The sequence below is a fragment of the Hemitrygon akajei genome, chromosome 4, assembly GCF_048418815.1.
Source record: "Hemitrygon akajei chromosome 4, sHemAka1.3, whole genome shotgun sequence".
Lineage (NCBI taxonomy): Eukaryota > Metazoa > Chordata > Chondrichthyes > Myliobatiformes > Dasyatidae > Hemitrygon > Hemitrygon akajei.
Window position 1 is genome coordinate 167,245,195 of NC_133127.1, and position 20,766 is coordinate 167,265,960.

Consider the following 20,766-nt stretch of genomic DNA (forward strand, 5'->3'; position numbering starts at 1 on the left):
GCTGAGGATGGAGCAATTGGTGCACAAGTAGATGCAGTGTGTTGTGAGACTGTGAGGCAGGACAGGCAGGCGATAGGGAAAAATTGCAGTCAGTGGGATGAGTTGAAGGTCAGCATGGGAGAAAAATCAAAAAGGGTCATGAATACAGAACTGAAGATGTTATATATGAATGAACATAGTATACAAAATAAAGCAGATGATCTTGTAGCGCAATTAGAGACTGGTAGGTATGATGTTGTGGGCATCACTGAAACTTGGTTGAAAGATGTTAAGTTGAGAACTTAACTCTGAAGGATACACATTGTATCGAAAGGACAGGCAGGTCAGTGGGGGAGAGGGGAGAGGTGTTTCTATTGAAAGAAATGAAATCAAATCCTCAGAAAGACGTGAAGTAGCTCAAAGTACAAAGTGAATATATTATCGAAGTACATATATGTCACCATGTACAACCTGAGACTTGTTATCTTGCAGGCATACTCAGTAAATCCAAGAATCTTAATAGATACAATGAAAGACCCCACCCAACAGAATGGACAAACAATGCGGAAAAGATAACAAACTATGCAAATTCAAAAGAAATAATAAATAAGCAATAAATATCGAGAACATGAGATGAAAAGTCCTTGAAAGTGAGTTCACAGGTTGTAGGAACTGTTCAGTGATGGGGAGTGAAGTTATTCCCCGTGGTTCAAGAGCCTGATGGTTGAGAGGTAATAACTATTCCTGAACCTAATGCTCCTGTACCTTCGTCCTGATGACAACAACGAGAAGACCATAAGACATCGGAGCAGAATTAGGCCATTCAGCCCATCGAGTCCACTCATCATAGTTGATCCCGGAACCCATTCAACCCCATACACCAGCTCTTGTACCATATCTCTTGATGCCCTGACCAGTCAGGAATCTATCAACTTCCACTTTAAATATACCCATGGATTTGGACTCCACCATTGTCTGTGGCAGAGCATTCCACAGATTCACTACTCTCTGGCTAAAAAAATTCCTCCTTACCTTTGTTCTAACATGTCGCCCCTCAATTTTGAGGTTGTGCCTTCTAGTTCTGGATTCCTCCACCAAAGGAAACATCCTCTCCTCGGCCACCATATCTAGTCCTTTCAACTTTCAGTAGGTTTCAATGAGATTCTCATGCATTCTTCTAAATTCTATTGAGCCCAAAGCTGCCAAATGCTCCTCATATGTTCATTCCTGAAATCATCCTCGTGAACCTCCTCTGGACTGTCTCCAATGACAATACATCCTTTCTGAGATAAGGGGTCCAAAACTGTTGCCGATACTACAGATTAGTGCCTTATAAAACTTCAGCATTATCTCCTTGCTTTTACATTCTATTCCCCTTGAAATAAATGCCAACATTTTACCAGAGACTCAACCTGTAAATTAACCTTCTGGGAGTCTTGCACGAGGACTCCTTCAAGTCCCTCTGCACCTCTGATGTTTGAATTTTCTCCCCATTTAGATAATAGTCTGCATTATTGTTCCTTTTACCAATATGCATTATCATACATTTCTCAACACTGTATTCCATTTGCCACTTTCTTGCCCATTCTTCCAATTTGTATAAGCCCTGCTGCAATCACATTGCTTCCTCAGCTCCACCTACCCCTCCATCTACCTTCGTATCATCCACAAACTTTGCCACAAAGCCATCAATTCGTTTGTCAATGATTTAGATAGAGGAATCGAAGGCTTTCTGGCAAAGTTTGCGAACGATATGAAGACAGGTGGAGGGGTAGGCAGTGCTGAGGAAGCAATGACCCCTGAGGAACACCACTAGACACTGGCAGCCAACCAGAAATGGACCCCTTTACTCCCACTCGCTGCCTCCTGGCTGTCAGCCTTATCAATGCCAGTATCTTTACTGTACCGCCATAGGATTTTGACTTGATAAGCAGCCTCATGTGTGGCACCTTATCAAATGCCTTCTGAAAATCCAAGTAAATGACACCCACCATCTCTCATTTGTCCACTCTGCTTGTTACTTCCTTGAAAAACTCTAACACATTTGTCTGGCAAGATTTCCCTTTACAAAAACCATGCTGACTTTGACATTTTATTATTAGTCTCAAAGTACCCCAAAACCTTGTCCTTAATAATGGACTCCAACACTTTCCTAACCACTGAAGTTAGTCTAACTGGCCTTTAGTTTCCTCTTGTTTCATCTTCCTCCCTTCTTAAAGAGTGGAGTGACATTTGAGAGGAAGACCTGGGTGATGATAAATGCTGCTTTCCTGCGACAGCACTCCATGTAGATGTGCTCAATGGTGGAGAGGAATTTACCGAGTGATGGACTGAGCCATATCCACTACTTTTTGTAGGATTTTCAATTCAAGAGCATTGGTGTTTCCATACCAGGCTGTGATGCAACCAGTCAATATACTCTCCACCAAACATGCATGGAAGTTGGTCAAAGTTTTAGATGCCATGCCAAATTTTCACAAACTTCTAAGGAAATAGAGGTGCTGCCATGCTTTTTTTGTGGGGCCAGGACAGGTCCTCTAAAATTATAACATCGAGGATTTTAAACTTGCTGACCCTCTCCACCTCTGATCCTCCAATGAGGACTGGCTCATGGACCTCTGGTTTCCTCCACCTGAAGTCAATAAACAATTGCTTAGTCTTGCTGACACTGAGTGAGGTGTCAGCAACACACAAAACACTGGAGGAACTCAACAGACCAGACAGCATCTATGGAAAAGAGTAAAAAGTCAATGTTTCAGGTTGAAACCCTTCACCAGTCCTGCAAAGGGAATTACAGAGGCATGAGAGAGGTACTGCACAAAGTTGATTGGAAGATACACTAGCAAGGATGACAGCAGAACAGCAATGGCTGGAGTTTCTGGGGCCATTCGGAAGGTGCAGGATAGATACATCCCCAAGGATGAAGAAGCATTCTAAAGGGAGGATGAGGCAACCATGGCTGACAAGAGAAGTCAAAGAGAGCATAAGAAGAAAAGTGGGAAGTTAGAGGATTGGGAAGCTTTCAAAATCCAACAGAACTTTAAAAAAACACAAGGAGAGAAGAGATGAAATATGAAGGTAAGCAAGCCAATAATATAAGAGGATAGGAACAGTTTTTTTTCACATATGTTAAGAGTAAAAGAGAGGCAAGAGTAGACATTGGACCGCTGTAAAACGATGCTGGAGAGGTAGTAATGGGGACAAAGAAATGGTGGATGAACTTATTAAGCATTTTGCAATCATCTTCACTGTCGAAGACACTAATAGAATGCCAGAAATTCGAGAGGGGGCAAAAGTGAGTGTAGTTGCTATTACTAAGAGAAGATGCTTGGGAAGCTGACAGGTTTGAAAGTACACAAGTAACCTGGAGCAAATAGATTTCATCCCAGGGTTGTGAAAGTGGTAGCTGAAAAGATTATGGAGGCATTAGCAATGTTCTTTCACGAATCACTAAATTCTAGAGGTCTAGAAAATTGCAAATGCTGTCACTCCACTCTTCAAGAAGGGAGTGAGGCAGATGAAAGGAAATTACCTGGTCTCAGTTCATGGGAAGATGTTGCAGTCCATTATTAAGGCTGAGTTTGAGGTACTTGGAGGTATGTGATAAAATAGGCCAAAGTCAGCATGCTGTCTTTAAGGGAAAATCTTGCCTGACAAATCTGTTGGAATTAACAGCCAAGGTAGACAAAGGAGAATCAGTGGATGTTGTTTACTTGGATTTTCAGAAGGCCCTTCAGAAGGTGCTGCACATGAGGCTACTTAATAAGATATGATCCCATGGTATTACAGGAAAGATATTAGCATGGATAGAATATTGGCTGACTGGAAGGAGGCAAAGAGTAGGAATAAGAAGGCCTTTTCTGGTTGGCTTTCTGTGATTAATGGTGTTGGAACCATTTCTTTCACGTTATATGACAATGATTTGGATGACAGAATTGATGGCTTTGTGACCAAGTGGCAGGTGAAATATAGTGTAGGGAAGTGTGTGGTCATTTACTTTGGTAGGAGGAATAAAGGCATAGACTATTTTCTAAATGGGGAGAAAATTCAAAAACCATATATGCTAAGGGACTTGGGAGTCCTTGTGCAGGACCCCATAAAGGTCACCTTACAGATTGAATCAGTGGTAAGGAAGGCAAATGCAATGTTTGCATTCATTTTAAGAGGACTAGATTATAAAAGCAAGGATGTAATGTTGAGGCTTTATAAGGCATTGATCAGACCGCACTTGGAGCATTGTGAGCCGTTTTGGACCCCTTATCTAAGAAAAAATATGCTGCCGTTGTAGAGGATCCAGAAGAGGTTCACGAGAATGATTCCAAGAATGAAAGGGTTAACATATTTGGAGTATGTGATGGCTCTGGCCCTGTATTCACTGGATTTTATAAGAATGAGTGGGGGTCTCATTGAAAGCTATCAAATATTGAAATGTCTGGGCCAGACAGTGATGCCTCAGAATAGAGAGATGGCCATTTAGAACAGAGATGGGGAGGAATTTCTTTAGCCAGTGGTTAGTGAATCTGTGGAATTCACTGCCATGGATAGCTATGGAGGCCAAGTCAATGAGTTACTTAAAATGGAGGTTGATAGGTTCTTGACTAGCCAATGTGTGAAAGATTAAGGGGAGAAGGCAGAAGAATAAGATTGATAATAAAATCAGCCATGATGGAATGGCAGATCAGACTCGATGAGCTGAATGCCATTATTCTGCTGCTATGTCCTGTGGTCTTCATTCATACAACAAATACAAATAAGATTTTGTTTAAGTTATAAAATAAATAATAAATATCAATTGTGGAACTGAAGTACATCTTTGCCAAAAACATCAAAGGCTGATAACAGATTGAAAAGATAATTCAGCATTTTGTGAAACAATATGCCAATGTACTAACTCTTGTTGACATTTTCACAGAAGTTCTTGGCCTAGACATCCTTAAGAATATAAGAAATAAAAAGGAAGAGAAAACCACCTGGCCCATTGAGGCTGCTTCACCATTCAATAATATGGTTCAAATTCCCTTTGCTGCCTGATCTTCATATCCTTTGTCTCTTTCTTTAAAAGTCTACCCACATTCCAACAATGTGAGCATACATCATCCCCTGGAGTAGCACATTTGAAAGACTGCCGTCCCTTTGTGTGAAAAAAACAGTCTCATTTTAGTCCTACGGTCAATCCCTTATACTAAGATTATGTCTCCGGTTCTAGCATTACCATCTACAGGAAACTAGCTTCTCAATATCCAGCTGTCAACTCCTCACAGTGTCTGTAGAAAGAGACATTTATGTCTGGGATCCTGCAACAAAACTGCTCTGATAAAGGGTCCTAGAACTGCAATGCTGTCCATTTCACTTTCTCCAGATGCTACCTAATCTACTGATTATTCCCAGCTATGCCTGTTTTTATTTTAGATTTCCAGCATCTGCAATTTGGTTGATTTTTTTTCAATCCTTCTCAGAATCTGATCTGCCATAATGACATCGCATCTCACTCATCTAAAGTCCATTGGGTGTATGTCCATCTGAATCTCCACTTGTTCTGGAGAAAAACAGTTTGAATCTATGTTTCAAAATACTCATTTATCCAGTGGGTGGTAGGGTGGAGATACATCTGTACCAGAGGAGGTGTAAGGCACTCCTCCCTCTGCTAGCCTGCTGATCACCTTTGGGTAAAATGTAGCAACTGCTTAGCACCCCACCCCCCCACAAATCAGGGTCACATGAAGCCATGGGAGCAGGTGGTGGATGGTGGTATGAGCAACTGGTGCAGATCACAAGACCTGGTTATGTGACCACTGATGCCAGGCAATCTGAAGTGTATTGATAACAGCTGGGGTCACCCGTGTTGTGAAGTCACTACCCAGAAGGCAGCAATGGCAAACTACTTCTGTTAGAAAAATTTTCCAAGAACAATCATGGTCATGGAAAGGCCTTAACCGTCACACCATACAACACAGTGCATAGTGATGATATTGAGCCAAATATGTACAGCAAATCTTTACTGGTGATGAATCAGATCCTCTGAAGAAATCTACTATTGCACTTAAAGCCCAAAGGTAAATGTGCTCGTTAGCCTTTCCTCCACTGGCTCTGCCTTTACAGAAGCTGCAAAAGAAATCTGGTAAACTACAAGGCTGGAGCCTGGATTATCAGCCTCATGTTGTGTATTGTGCAAATACAGTAGCATTCCACTTGTCAAAAGTTAAAAGTTCAGTGAATGCATTTAAAAATCTAATGTCATGACTTTCAACCCCAGACTCACTTTCCCAAGATCACTAAAAGATAATAAGCAGGCAGTTTTCTTGCCATTTAAAACTGAATGAAGCCAGCTTCCTTCCGATATTTTACAGTAATTACTAAAATATTCAACAGCACTTTAGCTATCATTTTAAATCCCTTGTGTGGAGCTAACAGTACCATTGGAATGAAAACTAAAATCAATAATTTACTCACTGAACCATCAGTGAACTGATCCAATAAACAAAGCACAAACAAAATATCAAGTATGGATTGTGGAATATAAGAATAAACAAACTATGGTGCCAATGTTGCTGTCTATTCTCAATTAATAGATAGTCAGGACTACCTGAGTCGTCTAGTCAACATGTCTGCCACACTACTGAAAGAATGTCAGAAAAGTTCTATTACTGGAGCAACTTTGATGTATGCAATTCACACAGGATAAGTTCTTCCTGATTTAATGGAACTTATATTGCAAATATGGAGCATCAACAAGACTATAATTACTGTAATATTCAGTCACAAATTTCAAAACAGAAGTCACCAAACATTCAGCTGCTCATCCCCTAACTCACAGCAAACCCCATTAACTCATTACCTCATTTCTTCTGGTAAGATGGTGGCACACTCAGACGCAGAGGCCACACTGGATCCACTCCTTTATGTCTTTTTTTACCATCGCAGGACACTGCTAGATTCTAAAAACTTCATGGAATTCAATCCCATCAGCGAGTTGCTCGATAGCGATGGAGTTGGACTTATTGCATACCGTTATTGCGTTGTCACCTGGCTTTGTTGCGTACTGTTGTTGTGCCAAGGCAGTGCGTGGTGCAAGTGATTGTCTTGGATGTTTTTATTGTGATGGCAAGACCCTGTTGGACATTGATAATGTAGTATACTGCAAGTCCAGTTCAGTGGTTCATTGGAGAGACCTACGACAGGGGAGCTCGGTTGTGGCGAAAACTAGGCCCTCGTGCCATGAGATGGGTGGTTGCTCGGTGCTGCCCTCCAGTGTTTGCCCAGTGGAAGAACAAGCTGGACCGAGACAACTTACCATCGATCTACACATCATGCCACTCAGGGATTTGGGCTATATTATTTATTTTCTTTGTGACTATATATTTTTCTGCTATCGTAACCATATATGCTAATTGTGCTATGTACTATATGCAATGTAATGTGTGCTGTTGGTAATATGTTTTTCACCTTGGCCCCAAAGGAATGCTGTTTTGTTTGGCTAGATTCATGTGTGGTTGAATGATAATTAAACAAAGTTGAACTTGCATGGCTACACTGGCTCCAGATTAAGGAATGCCTCAACAAAAACAGTCATCTTGTTTTCTAACCTATTCAAGCCCACCACACACACACACACACACACACACACACACACACACACACACACACACACACACACACACACACACACACACACACACACACACACACACACACACACACACACACACACACACACACACACACACTCCCCATAATACAGTTCAGCCCTACAGTCTTCATGGTTCCACATATCTCCCTGGCATTTCCAATTTTCATCACTCAACCTAAGGCAGGAAAGCCTAAAACTGGTAAGGCCCAATGCCACAAGTCTGTCCATTTCTTGTGTCTTACAGGAGTTCTCAGACAGTCTTTAAAACGTACTTGTTTGGACTCTGTTATAATTGCAATCACTCTGGTTTGAAGTTTGCTCATTGTAACAGTAGTTACTTTAAATTCACACAATTTCAAATGTCACATTTGTCATCATAGATCAGCATAGCTGCAGAAAGCAAAGTAGTCCCAGTTCTCTTTTCACCATCGCATTGATTTCAGTTGTGGATGTGCTGGTTACTTCGTAGATGGTCATAATAATCTTTTAGCAATTTATTTATCATCTACAATAAACATGATTGACAACTTGGCGTGGTTAGAGCATGAGGTAAGCTGGAGATCTTGGTACAAATCCAAATGCCAGTGCTCAGCATTAGGTGCTGATGATAAAAAGAATTGTACAGAAAACGGCACGGGGCATAGCTGGTAAAGCTGCTGCCTCAGAGACCCAGGTTCAGTTCTGATTCTCCCTACAACTGCATGGGTTTCCTCCCAGGGCTCCAACTTCTACCAACATCCTAAAGATGTGCAATGATGTAGGGTCACGGGCACAACCATCCCCCACCATCGAGGACATCTTCAAGTGGCAGTGCCTCAAGATGCTGGCATACATTACTAAGGACTGTCACCTTCTGGGACATGCCCTCTTCTCATTACTACCATCAAGGATGAGGTACGGGAGCCTGAAGACGCCCACTCAATGATTCAGAAACTGTTTCTTCCCCTCTGCCTTCAGATTTCTGAATGCTCCGTGACACCATCTTATTATTGCTTTCCTTTGCACCCTTTATCTTTGCAATTGTTGTAATTTTATATCTTTTACTGTCAGAAAATAAGTCAGTGATAGCAAGTCTGATTCTGATGGGCAGGTTGTTCGGATAATTGGCCAGTGCAGATTTCCCCTGGAGTCTGGGTGAATGGTGGGATCTGTGATGTATTGATAGGTGGAATGACATGCAATTAGTGTAGGTTACAGTAAATGGTTGGTGCAGACAGTGTGTTGAAAGGCCTGTTTCCATGCTGCATGGCTCCATGTAGTCCAGTCCTCCTTCTGCTACAAAGCAAAGGGTAATGTCCCTCAGCATGAAAGCAAGTCCCGATAAAAACTGAGGGAGAGAAGGAAAGATAAACATTAAAGATTGTCAGTGCTGTTCCTGCTTAACCATTGGTACTCACATCGAACAAGGATTCAGAACTTCAACTAATCTGTTGGAGATGAGACAGCAGGACATTAGTAAATACTACTAATCTGTTATGTTCTTCCCAATGCAAATATGTTACAGTTATGGTAGAACATAATAATCTAACCTGTGTGAACGTGGTATCAAAAGTCCAAATACTTTGTCCATGGAGCTGGTCATCATAGTCAATCAAAATACGGATCCTGAAGCATAATATTATACGGACTTGAAATAGATCCCTACAATCTGTTAGCTCAAATTCTCCTGACAGATCTTTCAACCTCCAACTGCTGTGTGTACAAAGCTTCATTTTTAGAACCCCTGAGTCCACATCCCTTCCCTTATCTGCAGTACTGGGAGAGTATCCTGGATTAGTTCTGTCATCAGTACCTGGTACTGCACTTTGATGCAGAGATTTGGATCAAGACCACCACTCCAGCTCATGTAATAATCAAGTCAAGCTGTCAATCTCTGAGCAGATGCCGGGAAACAATGACTGTTTTGACCGTTTTGTCAGAAGGATTCTCCTTTCAGGCCGCTCTGAATGACCTGGAGGAAGGAGAAAATGATAAATGGTTGCACTGCCATCAAGGACTGGAGCACAGGTTGTGTGCTTGTAAATTTCAAAGGAGAGAAATAATAAAGAGGTCTTATTGACAAGAATCATCATTCCCAAGATGTTCTACTCTCTCAAGAATGCCATTGATTTCAAAGAAATTACTCTGCAGGTTGCAAAGCCCACCACGAGGATACCAGGTCTTTCATGGGTGCCATTCCACTCTTCATTGTCCTACACCCACACATGGATGAATGAAACAAGAGCTGCTGGCATCACACAAAAGGAGAGTGCATTTGTGTTTATTGTACAGATAGTGAAAGAACAGACAGAAAATGATGCAGAATTGCTGACATGGAGGAGATAAATCCCAAATCTGTGATAGAATATAACCCGTGAGAAAGATCCCAAATCTGTGGTAGAATAAAAACTGGCAGATGGAAAGAGATAGCTAGGATGAGTGCTAAACAAAGAACAAGGTAAGGAACATGATTAAAAACTGTTATGTATTGTACAAGAGGTAAATATTGGAAGTGGGAGGGGAACTCAGAAAGGCTGTTTGCCCTAAGTTACTGTGCATGAAGCTGAGCTCTATATTGCCATTGCTAATATTACAACGTAATTGAAATATATCTTGTATTGGTTGCATGTGGTAAGTTAGAAAATCTACATTCAGTCCTGCCAAGGGGTTTCAGCCCAAAAAGATAGCTGTACATTTTTCCCCATGGATGTTGCCTGTCCTGCTGAGTTCCTCCAGCATTTTGTGTGTGTTGCTCAGATTTCCAGCACCTGCAGATTTTCTCGTGTTTGTGAGGCAGAAAATCTGTTGTTTCTATAAACCTTGTTGACTTCCTGTAACATACACAAAATGCTGGTGGAACACAGCAGGCCAGGCAGCATCTATAGGGAGAAGCACTGTCGACGTTTCAGGCTGAGACCCTTCGTCAAATTGTTTGAATTTCCAGCATCTACAGATTTCCTCGTGTTTGACTTCCTGTAAGCCTGATCTCACTAGGTGGGAAGAGGGTACACTCTCCTCAGTTTGACTTGTTCCAGCAGAAAGTTGAGGTCCTAGAAGTTTGGGCTTCATCGTCTTTCTGAATCCAGCCCCCATTGAAGAGCACAACTCGTTTATTGGCCATGTCAAGACCCCAAGCCATGCATGGTTTGTGTGTGAGAAAAGACAGAACATTTAATTGCCTGCCTCTTACTTAATTACAAAGTCTCTGACATCGGAACACAACCCCATTCCATCATTATCAGCTCTTGACTGGTTGACTTAGGTACAAAAGGTAGCCTTAAAGGTGGTCCATTTCTCTTCTGAATCTTACTGCCTATCATAGTAGCAATGTCGGCTGATTTGTCATGATGAGAAAGCTCCTGAGACAGCAGGCATTTTTCTGTCAGTGTGATGATGCAGAGATACCTGGTGTCCTTTGTTTACTGTTTTTTCCTTGAATTGTCACAGATCTCCTGATGTAAGGTGATGCCTTTCCAATAAAGATGCACAAGTTTCCAGTGAGAATGTTCTTCACTGGCCTGAGGCAACCAATCAAAATTCTACAGTATTCATTTAGCACTGTGTCATTTATTTTCTCTGCATGGGACTTGGCACTTGTAAAACACAACATAAATGAAGTTATAATTGTAGATTAATATAGTTGCTCACCAACTCCACCCCCCTCCCCAACAGCCACCTCGAATGGGCACACTTCTGCTAAACTGCAAGTGGGTTGGGTGTCACTTCAGTTAATGTTTAGATTTTTATTTGCATCACAACTGCTTGGTGGAAAAGATTGTCAAGTAATTTATTTAGGTTTGGTTCAAGTTGATTAGCTGCACAAAACCTGGTTAATCGAGTCCAGATACAAGAGACTACAAATCTGCCAAAGGAACTCAACAGGCTGAGCATTGGCGTAAGTGCCAAGAGAAGTGCTGTCAAACAGTTCCTTGGGTAGGAACTTCCTACCTCTTTACAACTTCCAGTGCTTGCATTTTCTTTGACATTTGTGATTCCCTCAAGTGTTTGAACAACATGGACCAGCTGGCATCTCCTTATCACTTTTTTGATTTTCCAAGGTATCTTTGGATAACTGATTGTGCTGTGTGCCATTGAGGCATCAATGAAAGGAAGACAAGTGTTATAACTTCTCTTCAAAATCATTTGGTAAGATTCAGCTAATGCACAAACTGCTCTTTGGAAGATTCTGGGGTTTTTTTTAATGAGAAAGAATGGACTCAAGATGATGCACCAGACTGATGTTAAAAATAAAAATAGATCTATGTGAAATGTATTGACTAAACATCAAACATTAACCATATAAACACAAAAGTAAAACTATTAAACTATTTCATGATAGGTCTTAGTTTATTGAAATTATGCTCAGGTATCATAGAAACAGCACAGAAGAAACACACATTAGCCATTGAGCATATGTGGCTAATGTGTGTTGCTATGAAGTAACAGTCTTGCTTGGCTGCACAACACTATTTATTGGCTTCTCAGTCTCACCCATTGAACTTTTTTTAAAATTACTTCTGGAATCAGGTATCCTTGTACAAAAATGAAAGACCCACCACTTTGGAGCCCTCACCAATAATCTCAAATGCACCAACACTGAAATACCTTTGGGCAGGTAGACAAATAAGATTTTATCTAATCTACTATGTTAGATTTGAGAACTGAGTAATATGTTCAGAGCTCTCCTGATGTCAGCTCTCAACTTCCTCAGTTCTAAGAAGTATATTCCGTATGTTTTCAACCTCTATTCAAAATTAAAATCCCTATACTTTGCAAATCACCTGAAATCTTACATGCTTCCAAGATGCTGAGACCAGAATTGTCCAATGTTTTGCTGAGTCCTACCTAATGATGTTTGATTTCTGTGTCAGGATGAGGCTTTCCTTTCCTGGACATCAGATCCCATTTCTTCAAAGAATGGGGTTTCCCTTCCCCCACCATTAACTCTGCCCTCATCTACATCTCCTGTATTTCCTGGACATCTACCCTCACCCCATCTTTCCACTGCCTTAACAGGGATAGAGATTCTTTTGTCTTTACCTACCGCCCCACCATTCTCCGCGCCATCTGCCATCTTCAACAGGACCCTACCACAAACCACATCTTTACCTTCCCCTCCTCCCACACTCTGTTTTCCACAGGGATTGCTCCCTCCATGATTCTACTGTCCATTCATCCCTCCCCACTAATCTCCTTCCATGCAATTATCCTTGCAAGTGACCAGAATGCTTCACCTGCTCATTTACCTCTTTCCTTACCTCCAGTCAAGGCCCAAACAGCCCTTCCAGGTGAGGAAATGCTTCACCTGCAAATCAGCTGGCATCATCTGTTGTATCCTTTGCTGTCAATGTAGCCTCCTCTACACTGATGGAACCCAATTTAAATTGAAGGACTGCTTTGTCGAGCACTGCCATTCCATCCACCAAAAGCAGAATTTCTCAGCAGCCAACCATTTTAATTCCTATCCCCATTCCCATTCCAACATGTTGGTCCATGGCCTCCTCTTTTGCCACAATGGGGCCACTCTCAGGGTAGAGGAACAACACCTCATATTCTGTCTGGGTAGCATCCAACCTGATGGCATGAACATCAATTTCTCCATTTGGTAAAAAAAAGTCTTCCCTCTTCTTTTATTCCCCACAATCTCCTCTTACCTCTTCTCCTCACCTGCCTAATACCTCCTCCTGGTGCCCCTCCTTCCCTTTTTCCCATTGTCTTCTCTCCTCTCCTATCTGATTCCTTCTTCTCCAGCCCTTTACCTTTCTCACCCACCTGGCTTCACATATCATCTTCTAGCTAGTCTTCCTTTACCTTTCCCACCTTTCTCTTCTGGCATCTTCCTCCTTCTGTTCCAGTCCTGAAGAGGTGTCTTTGCCCAAAACATCAACAGTTAATTAATTTCCATAGATCCTGCCTGACTTGCTGAGTTCCTCCAGCGTATTTTGTGTGTTGCGCTGGATTTCCAGAATCTGCAGAATCTCTTACCTTACTGATCTGTGAAGTTGTGGCATGTTCTCTTTGCTTTTATTCCATCTAAGAAGCCATTTAACAAACTCATCTTGTGGAGCAACAAAGTTGGTGAAGTCAAGGGGCAAACTGAGCATTATTTGTGTCTTGCTCTTCTTAAGCAACCCCAAAAGACTGAAGAGGATATGCTTCCTCTCCAATTCTGAAATAACTGATGGGTACTAAGTAATAACTCTAGATTCCGTCACAGTCGGATAGATGGCGGTTAATCAAAGTGGGTTATTTGAGAATTATGTTCTCCTTCCAGCTTGCATTTGAGACTTTGTGAAAATTCTAGAAGACCCTGTCCTCCTGCATAGTATTCCTCCAGGGGGTTACAAAAAACAGCACTTACAAGCAAAGTTCAAATTTTAAAGTAAATTTATTATCAAAGTACATATATATCTCCACATACAACTCCTAAGATTTCTTTTCTTGCGAGCAATGACAGTAAGTACAATGAAGTACAATTGTAAGAACAATGCAAGGCCGCACCTAACAGGGAGGACAACAACCAATGTGCAAAAAATAAACAACAAACTCTACAAATATAAAAAGAGAGAAAAATAAATCATAATAAATTAATAGGCAATAAATAAATATCGAGAACATGAGACGAAGTGTCTTGAAAGAGAGTTTAGTTCAGCTGGAACAGTTCATGATGGGATATGTGAAGTTAAGTGAAGTTATCCCCTGTTTCAAGACCCTGATGTTGAGGGGTTATAATTGTTCCTGAGCCTGGTGGTGCAGGTCCTGAGGCTCCTGTACCTTCTTCCTGATGGCAGCAGTGAGAAGAGAGTATGGCCTGGATGGTGGGGGTCCTCGATGATGGATTCTGCTTTCCTGCAAGAACGCTCCGTGTTAATGTGCTCAATGGTGGGGAGGGTTTTTCCCATGATGGACTGGGCCGTATCCACTACTTTTTGTAGGATTTTCCATTCAAGGGCATTGGTGTTTCCATACCAGACTGTGATGCAACCAGTCAATTTCCCTCCTACATGCTGATTCATCACTACCTTTGATTCGGCCTATGACAGTGGTATCATCTGTAAACTTGAATATGGCATTGGAGCTGTGCTTAGCCACACAGTCGTAAGTGTGAAGCGAGTAGAGCAGAGGGCTAAGCACACAGCCTTGCGGTACACATGTGCTGATGGAGATTGTGGAGGAGATGTTGTTGCCAATCTAAACTAACTGGGGTCTGCAAGTGAGGAAATCAAGCATCCAGTTGCAAAAGGAGGTATTTAGACCAAGGTATTGAAGCTTATTGATTAGTTTTGAGAGTTGTTGGTATTGAATGCCGAGCTTTAATCAATTAACAGCATCCTTGTGCATGCACCTTTGCTGTCCAGATGTTCCAGGGTTGAGTGAAGAGCTAATGAGATGGCATCTACTGTGGCTCCAGTAAGCAAATTAGAGAGGATCCAAATCGCTTCTCAAGCAGGAGCTGATATGTTTCATCACCAACCTCTCAAAACACTTCATCACTGTGGATGATAATAAGTGAAAATCATTGAGGCAAGTTACCACATTCTTCTTAAACACCAGTGTAGGTGAAGGCTGCTTAAAGCAGGTGGGTACCTCAGACTGCCGAAGTGAGAGGTTAAAGATCTCAGTGAGCACTCCAGTCAGTTGATCAGCACAGGTCTTTAGTTATTGGCCAGGTAGATGCTTTTTGTGGGTTCACCCTCCTGAAGGCTGCTCATGCATCGACCTCAGAGTCAGAAATCAGAGGATCATCAGGGGCTGGGGGAGTTAGCGATGATTTTTCCATGTCTTGATGGTCAAAGGCATTGAGCTCATCTGGAAGTGAAGCTCTGTTGTCACCTAGGTCACTTTACTTTATAAGAGGTGATAGCATTCAAGCCCTGCCACAATTATCAAGCATCCTTCAATGATTCAAGTTTAGTGCAGAACTGCCACTTTGTTCATGAGAAGGCTTTCTGGAGATCGTACCTGGACATCTTGTAACATTTTTGGTCACCAGACTTAAGTACCTCTGATCTGGGCCTTGGCACTTTGCAGATCTCATGATTCATCCAAGGCTTCTAGTGGGGAAGACTGAATGATTTTGTGGGGACCCACTCATCTACAGCTGATTTTAAGAAGTCCGTGACAACCATGTTATATTCATTCAGATCAATAGATGTGTCCTTGCACATGGCCCAGCCCACCAACTCAAAGCAATCCCATATCCTCTCCTCTGCCTTCCAAGAATTTATGTTTGATGCACCATCAATAACTCTCGGAGACGTGAGGCGAGATATAGGCTTTTATTGGCTGGAAGAAAGAACAAGCAGCAATTGACCACCACACTGCATCCTGGAGACTGAGACCGGGGCTGTGTCTCCAATCGCCTTTATACCGGGGTCCATGGGAGGAGCCACGGTCAGTGGGAGGAGCCACAGGAGCAGTCAGTGGGGGGGGGGGGGGGGGGGGGCGTGTCCAGACAGGTATATGTAGTTCACCACAATGTTCTTCTTGTGAATGCTCGTTATATGATGCTACAGTATGTCCCTGAAATGCTGTCATGAGTTTAACATTGCACCTGTGCATACATATAGCTATGGATATGACAACAAACTCAACTTCAAGGGGGGGCTTCTTCACACAGCGAGTGGTGGGAGTGTGGAATGAGCTGCCAGATGAAGTAGTAAATGCGGGCTCACTTTTAACATTTAAGAAAATCTTGGACAGGTACATGGATGAGAGGGGAATGGAGGGATATGGGCCAAGTGCAGGTCAGTGGGACTAGGCAGAAAATGGTTCGGCACATCCAAGAAGGGCCAAAAGGCCTGTTTCTGCACTGTAATGTTCTATGGTTCTATGATTCAACTTCCATGAATTTTTTTAAAAAATAGAGTAAAAAGGATACAATTATAAAACTTCTGTCCTTCATATTAATTACAACCAAATTTAGAATGAACTCTCCATACACGAACTTAAACCAGCTCAACATGTGTCTCTTTTATGAAACATCAGTATATCCATTAGATATAATTCTCTACTACCTTTTTACAGCACTAATACATACAAAAGAATACAATGGTGTGATATTATGTTTAAAAATAGAAGCATCTAGCATCTGTGTGGGAACAGTTGTGCCATGAAGTGGCAGTCTGACAATAATACAATGAAGTAATAGAATACAGTACTTCTTAAACACAAGAGATTTGGCTGATGCTGGAATCCAGAGCAACACACACAGAATACTGGCAGCTCAGGCAGCATCTATAGAAATGAATAAGCAGTCGACTTCTCAGGGCGAGACCCTTAATTCTGACTGGAAAGGAAGGGGGAAGATGGAAGTATAAGAAAGTGGCAGGAGGGGAAGGACGACAAGCTTGAAAGTGATAGGTGAAGCCAGATGGGCGGGTGGGGAAGGGGGAGGGAAGAATGAGGTAAAAAGCTGGGAATTGATAGGTGGAAAAGGCAAAGTGCTGGAAAAGAAGGAATCTGATATGAGTGGAGCGTGGACCATGAAAGAAAAGCAGAGGTAAGTGATAGGCAGGTGAGAAGAGGTAAGAGGCCAGAGGGGGAATTGAAGGAGATGAAAGCAGGAGGGGAAGAATTACCAGACATTGTAGAAATTGATGTTCATGCCATCAGGTTGAAGGCTACCTTGGCATCTTTGCCCGCACTCTGCTCTTGGTCACATGATAGAGAAAATGCAAGACTGCAATGCACATCTTTGCACAGAAAGTTAAAAACAGAAGGCAGAGAGCTTGTGGCATTTTGTCAAAACTCCCAGGAGCCAGGAGTATGTGGTTTTGGTTGCTCTACTTTCATCAGCTGGAAACCAGTACAAGGAGAAACTGGAGAGAAGTCAAAATGAGACAGAATTAAAAGACTGAAGAAGGCTCTGTAGAGAAGGAAAAGAAAACCTTGATGTAGAATACAAGTTTTAAAGAATTCAGCAAGTTCTCATGCATACTTAAGGATATTAATTCCTTTCCCAATTTTCTCTCCTTAAATATCTTCTCTTGGAAAAGCCACAGCTTATTAATTAGCTTTCTCCCCTTTTCTTTGTTTTTCTCTGGGAGTGCTTGTCTATGTTCTCCTGCTCCTTTTCACTAATTAGCCAGATAATCCAGCGAACTGACCATCCCCATGGTCACCCCAGTTTAACCCCGTCGCAGACCCCTCTCACCCTCACCACAGCTTAATAAGCTTTTCTTTCAGTTCTGATTACAATTCTCTGACCTGAAACATTGACTCTGCTTCTCCTCCCTCAGATGTAGGTCTGACCATGAGTCTGGATGACTGTAGCAGTGAGAAACACTTGGAAGGTTTTCAAGTAGCCTTTACTTTGCTTGTCGGGGCCAGTGGGGGGAGGGAGCACAGTTGGCAGTGCGGACAGCAGACAACCTAGAATTATGGCAGCTTTAGGTGAGCTCCCGAAGGCAGCTGAAGGAGCATGAGAGGTGACTTGAATGAGGTGAACTAGATTTTAAAAGTCATAGATAGATTGGATAGCCAGAGGGTTTTCCCCCACCCAGGATGGAGAGGGCTAAATTGAGGGAGCATAATTTTAAGGCGATTGGAGGACAATATAGTGGGGATGTCAAAGAAAGTATTTTTCACACTGTGTGGGTGTGGGGAATGCAGTGGTGGTGGTGGTAGAGTGAAAGTCAAAGTAAATTTATTTTCAATGCATATACATATCACCACATACAACACTGAGATTCATTTTCTTGCAGGCATACTCAATAAATCCATAATTAACCATAAACAGAATCAATGAAAGACCACACCAGCTTGGGTGTTCTACCAGTGTGCAAAAGACACAAGCTGTGCAAATACAAAAGAAATAAATAATAAATAAATAAATAAACAAGCAAGCAAGCAAGCAAGCTATCAATATTGAGAATATAGATGAAAAGTCCTTGAAGGCAGGTCCATAAGTTGCGAGAGTATTTCAACGATGGGTCTAGTGAAGTTGAGTGATGAAGTCTGAGGCTCCTGACCTTCCTGATGGCAGCATGTCCTGGGTGGTGGGGGGTCCCTGATGATGGATGCTGCTTTCCTGCGACAGTGCTCCATGTAGATGCGCTCAATGGTGGGGAGGGCTTTACCTGTGATGAACTGGGTCATATCCACTATTTTTTGGAGGATTTTCTGTTCAAGGGCATTGGTGTTTCTAGACCTGGTTGTGATGCAACCAGTCAATATACTCTCCACTGCACATCTAAAGAAATCTGTCAAAATATTAGATATTGTGCCAAACTTTCGCAAACCCAAGGGAGTGGAGGTGCTGCTGTGCTTTCTTCATAATTGCACTTATGTGCTGGGCCCAGGACAGGTCCTCTGAAATAATAACACTGAGGCAGATACTTGAGAGGCATTTAAGATACTCTTAGACAGATGAAAGAAAAATGGAGATGTCAGTGGGCAGGAAGGGTTGGATTGATCCTGGAGTAGAATAAAGTGATGGCATGTCACCACAAGCTGAAGAGCCTGTACTGTGTTCGATGTTGGACGCCTCTGCACAGAAATGCCTTGGTATACCACAAAAGGGCAGGTGAGATCTTTTATTGGCTCCTGCACTTGCCTGAGTGCCAGCAGCAGCTGCTAAGCTTCTAGAGTTCGGTCCAAGTCTCGAGGGAGAGCTGGCATATGTTCTCCCATGTGGAAACGTGCATGATGTTCAGATGGACCTGTAACTTAGTGCAGTGGCTGGTGCTGGACTCTTAAGTGTAGGTGCACATGAAATGTAGCCACGCTGATTATAAACAGATTGTTGCTGTGGTTATTGGGCTCCTTTGCATTACCTGTGCTTTTGTGTCATCAGTGGGTGCACTCCACTCCATTACCCAAGTTAATTGAAAGTCAACCATGTGCTAAAATTAACAGCTGCAGAAAAGGGGAATTATTACAAAGCAACAAAACATATTTAATATTAAATATTAATATTAAATATAACATAAGGGATAGGGCCAGGGCTGATAGCAAGTTTTACTAGAGCTTGGAAGATTAATATAGGTTCAGTCAGGGGTGGGAGCAGAAATTTAAACAAGTGCATCTGGAGGGCATTGAACCAATGTTTTAATACATAACATTTACATATAACGTATACTATACATATACAGATTTGCAGATGATACAAAGATTGGTGGAGGGGCAGGTAGTGTTGAGGAAACAGGTAGATGCAGAAGGACAGATTAGGAGAATGGGCAAGAAAGTTGCAAATGAAATACAAAGTTAGAAAATGCATGGTCATGCACTTTGATAGTAGAAATAAATGTGCAGACTGTTTTCTGAACAGGAAGAAAATCCAAAAATCTGAGATGCAAAGAGACTTGGAAGTCCTTGTGCAGAACACTCTAAAGGTTAACTTGCAGGTAGAGTTGGTGAGGAAGGCAAATGCAATGTTAGCATTTATTTCAAGAGGTCTAGAATACACAAGCAGGGATATGATGCTGAGGCTTTAAAAGGTACTGGAGAGGCCTCACCTTGAGTATTGTGAACAGTTTTGGACTCACCTAAGAGAAGATGTGCTGGCATGGAGAGGGTTCAGAGGAGGTTCACAAGGATGATTCCAGGAATGAAAGGGTTATCATACAAGGAACGTTTGATGGCTCTGGGCCTGTACTCACTGGAATTTAGAATGATGGGGGGTGGGGAGATTTCATTGAAACCTTTTGAATGTTGTAAAGCCTAAGCAGAGTAGATGTGGAAAGGATGCTTCCAATGGCGGGGGAGTCTAGGCCGTGGACACAGTCTCAGGATAGAGCAGCGTCCATCTAAAACAGAGATGCAGAGAAATTTCTTGGTGGTGAATTTGCAGAATTTGTTACCACAAGCAGCTGTGAAGGCCAGGTTGTTGGGTGTATTTAAGGCAGAGAGTGATAGATGCTTGACTGGACATGGCATCAAAGGTTACAGGGAGAAGGCTGGCGAGTAGGGTTGAGGAGGAGATAAAAAGATCAGCCATGATTGAGTGGTGGAGCAGACTCGATGGACCAAATGGCCTAATTCTTCCATGTTTTATGTTCTTATACACACATCCTTTAAGTAAATCATATTGGATAGAGAAAAAGAAAAATGCCCTTCAAATCTCTCCTCTTGCATTGCCTAGGTTTCAACCAAACTATAAATGACATCAGTGCATGATCCTAAGGAAACATCTGATGCTGTACTAACAATTCAATTTTCACAGCTGGTTGTGCATCAGA

At 42.1% G+C, this 20,766-nt stretch overlaps 1 protein-coding gene across 3 annotated transcripts in view; it reads right to left on the minus strand.

Moving 5' to 3' along the window:
• The window catches only part of dclk1a (doublecortin-like kinase 1a), a 281,096-nt gene that overhangs the window by 204,447 nt on the left and 55,883 nt on the right, over nt 1–20,766 (minus strand). The window lies entirely within an intron of this gene.